This window comes from Orycteropus afer, unplaced genomic scaffold (assembly GCF_000298275.1).
Source record: "Orycteropus afer afer isolate SDZICR_OR568_19922 unplaced genomic scaffold, OryAfe1.0 scaffold00012, whole genome shotgun sequence".
NCBI lineage: Eukaryota > Metazoa > Chordata > Mammalia > Tubulidentata > Orycteropodidae > Orycteropus > Orycteropus afer.
The window spans coordinates 3,802,305-3,812,384 of record NW_006921599.1 but is presented as its reverse complement, the minus strand read 5'-3'; positions in this window follow the sequence as shown (position 1 = coordinate 3,812,384).

Here is a 10,080-nt window from a genome sequence, read left to right as displayed (position 1 = left end):
GTATCTTGAATCAGTCTCTTTTGAGATATACAAGAGATTAAACTCAAATCAACAAAGCAGAGATGGGGAAGAGAGATGCCAAGCCACATGAATATTGCCCAGGAGCAGAAGCTCAAGAAGACAAGGAAGGACCATCCTCCAGAGCCAGCAGAGAAAAAAATCTTCCCTTAGAACCAGAACCCTAAATTTGGACTTCTAGCCTCCTCAAGTATGAGGAAATAGATTTCTATTTGTTAAAGCCATCCTCTTGCTGCATTTGTGTTATAGCAGTGCATGATAACTAAGACGACATCTAAAATTGAGATTTGAACCAGATCTTCTAATTATGAAAGTATTGTGTATTTAGACAGGATGATGTGTCCTTAATATTTTTCCTAATTTCTTTTCGTTATGTGGAAACCCTATACTGTCTCATGGTAACAATGCATTAGCCTTCATCTCATGACATTCTGGCATGTATTCAGTTTGCTACCCTTAACTTAACATCTCACTCCTATAGGAGATCTGGCTAACTCAGAGACTCAGCCAGGCTTCTCTGTGCCTGAGATTCTGTTCTACTGAAAATATGAGCTGGCTCCACCTCCCAATAAACAAGAACAGCAGAGAATGGTGATAAAGTGGACTTCCAGACATTCCAGCCTTCTCAAAGTTCAGAGTCTTTAGTATCTAACAAGGAGCTCTGGTAACATAGTGTCTGAGGCACTTGACTGCTAACCAGAAGGCTGGTGGTTCAAACCCACCAGCCACTCCTCGGAAGGAAGGTTGGGCAATCTAATTCCGTAGTGATACTGCCTCGGAAACCCAAGGAGGGGTCGCTATGAGTCGGGTCCGACTTGAAGTACATAACAACAACAACAACAACAGCATCTAACAGGACATGTCAGAAATCTGTCAGTGAGGTTTTTTTTTGCTGTTGTTGTTTGTTTTGTTTTTTAACTAATTATTTGTGGTGTCTTAGAGCATGGCTGGAAATGGGTTAGTGGACCGTCAGAATTACAGCACTGTCACAAATAGCACTTCTTATTGTTGTTGTTGTTGTTGTTGTTTGCCATCGAGTCAGACCCGACTTATAGCGATCCCTCCTTGGGTTTCCAAGGCAGTATCACTACAGAAGTAGATTGCCCAATCTTCCTTCCGAGGAGTGGCTGGTGGGTTTAAACCGCCAGCCTTCTGGTTAACAGTCAAGTGCCTTAGCCACTACGCTACCAGAGCTCCCACAAATAGCACTGGAACACCAAAATTTGGAAATCCTCTTTCCCTTGAGTGTTCCTTGGGGATAAAATTTTAGTGTTTCTCTCTGATTCACCACTAATCTTTTTAACTCAGAGCTAAGTGTGATGAGGAGTCCCTGGGTGGTGCAAACAGTTAATGTGCTCAGCTGCTAACCAAGAGTTTCATGGTTCGAGTCCACCTAGAGGTGCCTCAGAAGAAAGGCCTAGCGATTTGTTTCTGAAAAATCAACATTGAAAACCCTGCAGACTACAGTTCTGCTCTCATCTACATGGAGTAGCTAGGAGTCAGAATCAACTCTATGGCAACTGGTTTGTAAGTGTGATGAGCATACCTTTCAATGGGTGAGGGAAGGGAACAATAAGAATACAGCCCAGTCTTTCTCTTAATAACCCCATTCACTGTGGAATTTGACTTCTAAAGAGACAATCTCACAGAGGCCCACATGCCCTTAGAATATATCTTGTTTCCTTATAAAGATCACCTTATCAATTAGAGAACATGTACAATGGCTGGATTAAAAACTGATATCAGTATCTATCTTTTCTCTCTCAAATCCTAAATCCAACCAAAGCAAACGTAGAAATATATTTGCACACCTATCCTTTATTTTTAGCTTAAGAAAATGTATATGTGTGTGCAGGTGTGTGTGTGTGTGTGTGTGTGTGTGTGGAGCCCTGGTGGTGCAACAGTTAAGTGCTTGGCTACTAACCGAAAGATTGTTGGTTCAAATCCACTCAGTGGCTCTGCTGGAGAAAGACCGGGTGATCTGCTCCCATAAAGATTACACCTAAGAAAATCCTATGGAGCTCATTGCTACTCTGTAACACATGGAGTTGTCATGAATCAAAAAACTATGTCTATACGTGTATATGTGTGTGTGTGTATATATATATATATATATATATATATATACAGTCTGTGTCTGTGTAATCATGTTTTACAAACCAAAAAATGGGACATATAGTCTGACAATGGAAAGGATATTTGAAACTGGCCTGTCTTGGAGAGTTCAGGGAACGCATTTTCATTCTAGACCATCAGCACTCACTGCTCCAGAAATTGGTCAACCATCAACAGCATTATCCCTTTCCTCATATGGCAGCCTTTTGACAGGACATTATCTAGGAGGCATTTTAAAAATGGATTCAGGCAAATTTTTATATTGTTATTGTTATTGTTATGTGCCATCGAGTCGGCCCCGACTCATAGCGACCCCTCCTTGGGTTTCCAAGGCAGTATCACTATGGAAGTAGGATTGCCCAACCTTCCTTCCGAGGAGTGGCTGGTGGGTTTGAACCGCCATCCTTCTGGTTAGCAAGCAAATGTCTTAGCCATTATGCTACCAGAGTTATATATAACATTTACTTATAATAATTAGATGCTCTTTCTTTGCTTTGTCCTTACAGAAATGGGCATCTTTAGAAATATAGGAAAGCCCATTTTGAAATGTAAAACACATTTGTTGGGAACACCTGAGAGGGTTCAACAACTGGGGGGGTTTGCTTTTCCATTGTTTCTGTTTGAAACCTGGCAGGTAGTCCTGGGCCTCTTCGCCTGCAGCATCTGCGTCAAGCCTCCTGCCTCCCTTATTAAGGTCTTAATTATATACACAGCTTACTTCATGGCTGGAGGGAAAGAATTTCGTTTCTCTGAACTGTGTCTGTTTTTTGGTGTGGCAGGTGTAATCACGATGAGATCATTGCTGGTTTGTTTTCTTTTCCCGGAGGAGTTTTTTTTGAGGGGGCGGAGTACAGTTCTTAAGACAATTTCATGAGCTCATAATGTTGCAGTAATAGCTGTGCTTTGATTTTATAGAGAGCCTTTCTTGTGAAGAAGTCAGACCATTTCACATACATAATTTTATCAATCCTCATAATATTCTTGTAAAGAAGGACATGTTCATTATCCCCGTTTTCCAGAAGGGTAAACAGAGGCATGAAAGCCAGTAATTTGATTGTCATTAGTCTTGCAATACAGAGAACTGAGACTAATCTCTCCTAATTCAGTCTAGCATCCATTCCTCTCTCCAGGTTTTCTCAACCGTGGCACTATTGACAGGTTGGGCTGTATAGTTCTCTGTTGGGGGTGGCCCCATGCATTGCAGGATGTTCAACAGCACCTCTGACCTCTACTCACTAGATATCAGTAGCACCCTTCCACTGCATCATGACAACTTTCTGCTTAAAAATAATTCCCTTACTGGTTTTTATGTGATAGAACCACAAAAATATCTTCATATAACTGTTTGCCACAAGTTGATCATGATTGAGGTTGATTTAAAGTAACAGATCTTAACCAAAAAGGAACTTCCTCTTGCTATGTTTAGCCCCAGCTATTTCAAGTGAATACCATGGAATACTGAGAAGCCTGAGGTCTCAGGTCACATGTAAAAGCATCAGTCTGTCTCTAATGTAACCATAATTCTCCCAGGTCCTCTTCTGGCTTCTACATATGTACCTAATGATGGAGCATGCATTTAGAACTGGGCCTTTATGAAAGCTATTTTATTCTCATAAACTGGTGTATAATCTGTACATGTAAGAGCTTGTCTCTGTGCACCACCTAGTCATTGAAAAATTTCATCTTGGGCTTTTCTCCTGTCCATTGCCTCCTGCCATCTTTTCCTCCCTCTTCCAGCTGAGAAGTTGCAGCAGCTAAAGATTCTTCCTTGGGGCCACTCTGCAGTTACAATGCTGACAGCTTATAACTGGATACACCCTGTCAACCAAGCATGTGATTCAATTTTCTAAAACTGTTTGAGGACCTCACAAGTTAAATGGGATTATAGAAATCAGGCGCCACACCTAGGTCAGGTGACATCTACAAGAGGTTCATTGAGGGCTAGCCTCCAAAGCACACCAGCTAGGTTCTGGATGGAAGACATGAGAGAGCTGCTAGGGTGTGTATGTATTTATGTTGTTGGGTTTAGATATAACTTCATACCTTGGTTGCATACTTTGGTGTGGGAATATAGGACATATGAAAGTGTAAAAATAGGAAGATCTTTTTCTTCTTTCAAATACTTTATTAGATGTTATAATTTGTGTGTTTTGACTTTTCTGGGAAGTGATTTAAATATATATATATGCCATAATGTAGTGGATTGGAATTTCCTACTTCTTTACAACTTAACTCTCGTTTCTCCTCCCCAAGTACTTATATGTTAGAGGGATTTGTCTAGACAGGCAGATAGATATGATCCAGTGCCAACACTATAAGATTGGCTAGAATCCAGATGGTTCTTTTATTGTTAATAAGACCTATCTTTTGAGTGAGTGGGTGTCAGGCCTTCATCATTATATGGCGCCTGTCAGATTTATCTAGGGACAGAATGCTGCAAAGTTTGTGCCTGCCTCGTGTTTTTGATCCTTTGCCAATAAACTGCACTTCAGTCTATCAGAACCAGGCAACCTGGGACAACACTTATAAATTCCAAGGCTTAATAGCAGCAGTGATAAATTCTAAGAAGGAGAAGATTCCCAGGAAGGGTATCCTGGTGCACTAGAAATAATGCTAGACTTCGAGGGGAACCAGATGCTAGTTCTGGCTCTGCCACCAGTGTAATATGTGACCATAGACGAGACACAGTGCAGCTTCACACTGGAAACCAAGGAGGTAAGTCTGAATGATCTCTAGGCTCCCTTCTTACTCTGACATTCTAGTCAAATCTGGTCAATTTACAATTAACTTCCAGTTCTAATACCTGTGGAAACCAAAGCTTTCTTCCACCTTTTTTAAGGCCCTCAGGAGTTGCTTGAGACTACAGAAAAGTGAATTGAACACTTAAAGACATATTTCTGATCATCAGATTTGTGAGGAAAAAATAATTTCTCTCAAGTACTATCAACAATCAAATTTATCCTGGACCATGGGCCAGGAAATAGTAGAAACTGACTCTGAAGTGCACAGCACACTCACTCCTACCTACCAACTCATTTATAAATTTCCTTACATGAAGCAAAAGAGCCGTTCTAGGTTTTGTGCTAGAAATAAATCCCAGTATATCAACCCATGTGTCTTTTGTGAGCCTTACATCAAGGGAGAATAAACCAAACCAAACCCATTGCCACCAAGGCAATTTTGACACATAGTAAGCATATAGGGCAGAGTAGAACAGCCCCACAGAGTTTCCAAGGCTGTAGTCTTTATGGAAGTAGATTGCCATGTCTTTTCTCCCATGGAATCACTGATGGGTTTGAACCACCAACCCTTTGGTTAGCAGCCAAGTGCTTAACCACTGCACCACCAGGACTCTTTCAAGGGAGAATGTTGTTATTGTTATGTGCCATCGAGTTGGACCCGACTCATAGCAACCCCTCCTTGGGTTTCCGAGGCAGTATCACTACGGAAGTAGATTGCCTAACCTTCCTTCCAAGGAGTGGCTGGTGGGTTTGAACCGCCAACCCTCTGGTTAGCAGTCAAGTACCTTAGGCACTATGCTACCAGAGCTCCTCAAGGGAGAATATTTGTCCTTTATTGTAGCACAAAGAAGGAACCAGGACTAGTTGCTGCCGAGTTGATTCTGACTCACGGTGACCCTGTGTGTGTCAGAGTAGAATTGGACTCTACAGGGCTTTCAGTGGCTGATTTTTTGGAAGTGGATCACCAGGCCTTTCTTTTGACGTATCTCTGGGTGGACCCAAACTGCCAGCCTTTCAGTGGGCATCTGAGTGCTTAACCATTGGTGCTACTCAGGGGCTCCACAGGGAAGGAAAGAAGCCTAGATTTTAAGGAAATACTTCTTCATCTCACAACTATACTGTGTAGATCATGTTACCAAGTCTGGTAGGATAGCAAATTGTTTGTGAGATCCAAATATCCTAAACTGCAATGAGTATCAGATCTCCTTACCAGCTCTCAAGAAGCACCACTAAAGTAGTGCTGAGTTCTCAATGATACCTCATCAAATAAGATTAAACAATGATGGAAGAGACATCAAGACTCCCAAATCTGGGAGCTTTAAGGGTGACCACACACAGGGCATCACCCCATAGTTCACGCAAGGAATACTATCCCAGAGTCTCATGTTTCTAGGCTGCTGGAACTTCAAAGAGATATTTTGAGGGGAAAACCTTTGGGGAGCAAAGAATCTCCCACTCTCAGACATGCTCAAAAAACAGTGTATGGCAAAAGATCACAAGGCTGGAAAATGCAAGAGAACTTGAAGACTTGGGGCAAAGTGAAAGACATGAAGATTCAGAGAGGGCCCAAGACCTGAATGTAAGCTTTGTGACAGCCATAGAAGAAGCACATTCTAGAAAATTGAAAACCATTGGTTAAAATGCAGTCTAGGTACCAGGGAAATCTTTGGTGACAAATACTGGACCCTCCTCACCTGTGGTCAGAAGTATGACAAGAGATTAGTGGGACCGAACAGGATCCTATTGCTGCTGCCTTTCTGTGGACAAGTTCTATCACCTAATGAAAAGTGTTAGAAAGCAACCAATAGATATTATTTAGAAAAAAACAAGGATGTGCTGCTTTCTATCATATCTCCTGACTCTTGTAGTTGAAAGCTTCTTATCTGCTACTTAACAATCTCAAGTAGATCCAATTTTTAAGAAACTCAGTGTTTCAGATCTTCAGATTGAAGAACCAGGTTTAAGCCAAATATTACAGGAACTGAAATCTTGACAGATATCTTGTAAATATCCATTCTGACTATGTGACTTTCTCCTGGGAAGGCCCAAACCGAAAAAAAAAAAAAAATCAAACCACTTGCCATCCAGTTGATTCCAACTTGTGGTGACCCCACATGTGTCAGAGTAGAACTGCTCCACTGGGTCTTCAGTGGCTGATTTTTGGCCTACATGCCCAATTCACAGGTGATTGATGGTGGGAGGAAGAAGCTAAACACAGCCAAAGGAGTTTGACCATCCTCAGACTGAAGCTGATTTTTCTAGTAGGCACAATAGTACATGAGCCTTTTAGTCTCTTCCTCAGTGTGTCCTGAAACTGACCTTGATGATGTTCACCCCTCAGCCACTTCCTTTTGGGCTGATTTCTTTGACAATGGCCATTTCCTTCTTCAGTGTGTCTGTTTCTCCCCGTGCGTCTGCTGTGTATCTGTGCGTGTGCACATTTGCATGCATGCATGGACATGTACACATGTGTGTGCACTCACCAGAGTCCAGTGCTAAAGTCAGGAGGTTGAGTGCAGAAAAATCACATAGCTGAGAATGTGGCAGCCTTGAGGCCTTGGAAGGAGTTCCGGCATGATAAATATAGAATAAGTGAAAATAATAAGAGGAAGCCAGGCCATTGATGATGCTATCTGTCTTAGTGGAGTGACACACCAGTCATTGTGTCTCATTCTCTTCAAAGAACAGCCTGAATGGTCATGGAAAGTACAAGTCACACTGTTCCATATTTGGAAAAGCAGGTTGTTTCCCTGGCAGTAGGAGTAGTAAGCTTCCTTGACATTTTGATAGCAGTGGAAAAAAAAAATATAGAGAGTGAAAGGGAAGGTGCTGTCATGTGATCTAGAATTCTCTGTCCCCATAGTTCTGGCTGATGTACACCATTTTCTTCCCAGGGCTCAGGCACTGCTTGGGAACCAGAAACTGCAGAACCTAAACATTAAGGCAAAGTGTTTAAACGGCACTAGATTGCTACAGCGAGGAAGGAAAGGCTCTTAAAGAAACCATTGTATTTAATCTCTCTGGGATGGTGAGTTCCTCTTGGCTTTCCTGTTTGCTCAGTGGTTGTTAATGCTGGGTACAGGCTCCTCATCTACGTCATTATCCTGTTTTTAATAGGGAAGGGCAGGTGCTTTCCTGCTGGCTGCCTCCTGTGTTCTCTGGCTGTGAGGCTTGAGTGACTGAGACACACCATTTATCTTTCTGGTTCACTTAATTCATCTTCCCCATGTTCATCTGAGAATTTTAACCAAGTGACCTGCTCAAATATATAGAAAACAATTTTACCCTCTCTACAGAGAACCAGGAAATCAGAGCCCAGAGTTCTTTTCAATCTCGCACATATTTAATGAGCATGTGTTGTTTATAGAGACCTCTAGTGGTGTAGTGGGTAAGGTATTTGGATGCTAACCAGAAAGTTGGCAGTTCAAACCCACCAGCTGCTCCATGAGAGGAAATCTACTTCTGTAAAGATTTACGGCCTTGGAAACCCAATGGAGGTCGCTGTGAGTCAGAATCGACTTGATGGCAGTGAGGTTTTGTGTGTGTGTGTGTGTGTGTATTGTTTCAGACACTGTGAGCTAAAAGTTGTGGAAAAGCGAAATGAAGAAGACCATGTACCAGATTGTAAGGAGTTCACAGTCTTCAGTGGGGTATTACAAGTCACACTGTAAGCATATTATGAACTGGGAAGAACTGGGAAGGAAAATCAGGTTTTAGAAAATAACTCTGATTATCTGAAAGATGGATTTTGAGGTGATACTCAAATAATTTCTTTTAGAAGGATCAGTACAAGGCTGGTCCCTATGAGGCAGAGGCTAAAGATGTCCCAAATGCCCTCCTTTTCCAAACTGGTGTGCCTCTCCATCGCCTCTAACTTCAACCACTACTTCTTCCCTCAGTACTTTCCCTCCAGACTTAGGGGTCTGTAATTCATTGTAACATCTCACAGAACTCATGAACCAACAAAAAAATGACTATGTGGATTTAGCTCTGGTAGCATAGTGCCTAAGGCACTTGACTGCTCACCAGAAGGCTGGAGGTTCAAAGCCACCAGCCACTCCTTGGAAGGAAGGTTGGGCAATCCTACTTCCGTAGTGATACTGCCTCGGAAACCCAAAGAGGGGTCGCTATGAGTCGGGGCCGACTCGACGGCAAAACAACAACAACAACATGTGGATTTAGAGGCTGGCAAGTCCCAAATCCATGGGTCAAGTGTCAGTGTGGAGGACTCTCTTCATTCATGTGGTTCCAGGAGCAAACAAACCAAAATCAGCAGGTCAGACAATTGACTGCTGTCTCAGGTAAGTTCCAGATGCAGGTTCCAGAGCAAGAGAGTGAACTTTGCCAGAGCATCCATATGTTTTGAATACAAGCACTCTCAAGGAAACCTAGGGCACTGACTTGAGTCACACCCTCTATTAAGGTGATGGTGACTGAAGGTACATCCCACTCCAGTACTGCCTCATTAACATAATGGACAACTCACTTCAAAATGGGACCATAACCACAGGCATACCAAAAAATACCCAAACCTGCTGCCACTGAGTCCATTCCAACCCACAGCAACCCTTTAGGATGGAGTACAACTGCTCCACAGAAGGTTTCCAAGGCTGTAAATCTTTACAGAAGCAGACTGCTTCATCTTTCTCCCACAGAGTGGCTAGTGAGTTCAAATTGTCCACCTTCTGGTTAGCAAATGAATGCTTTAACCACTGTGCCCCCATAGCTTCCTAAACCACAGACATAGAGGCTAGGATTCACAATATATCACAAAATGGATGACTATGGCTAGAATGGCCAGTTGGCATGCAATTGCAGTACAGTAGTCCCTGGGTTATGAACGAGATTAGTTCCTAAATGTGTCCAAGTCATTTTTGTAGGTAAATTGGAACAGGTGCATATGCTTCTTATTTAGCCTTACTTTAGTGCAAGAAAAGGCTTGAAGCCTTTTTAGATGATTTAAAAGCTGCACATGTAGCCAGTGAAGATGATTGTGATGAAGAATTTGTTCCAAGTAGGGGTTGGTTCAATCATTTCAAAGTGAGGGCAAATCTACATAACATTAAAGGGCAAGTATGAGTTGTCTGTAAATTGGACATTCACATCCTAGATACTGATGGTATTCCAGAACAAAAGGTGCTAAGGGCCTTGACTAAGAGTACCAGTGAGGTGGAAGTCAGAGTACAGCCGGGGAAGACTGATTTGC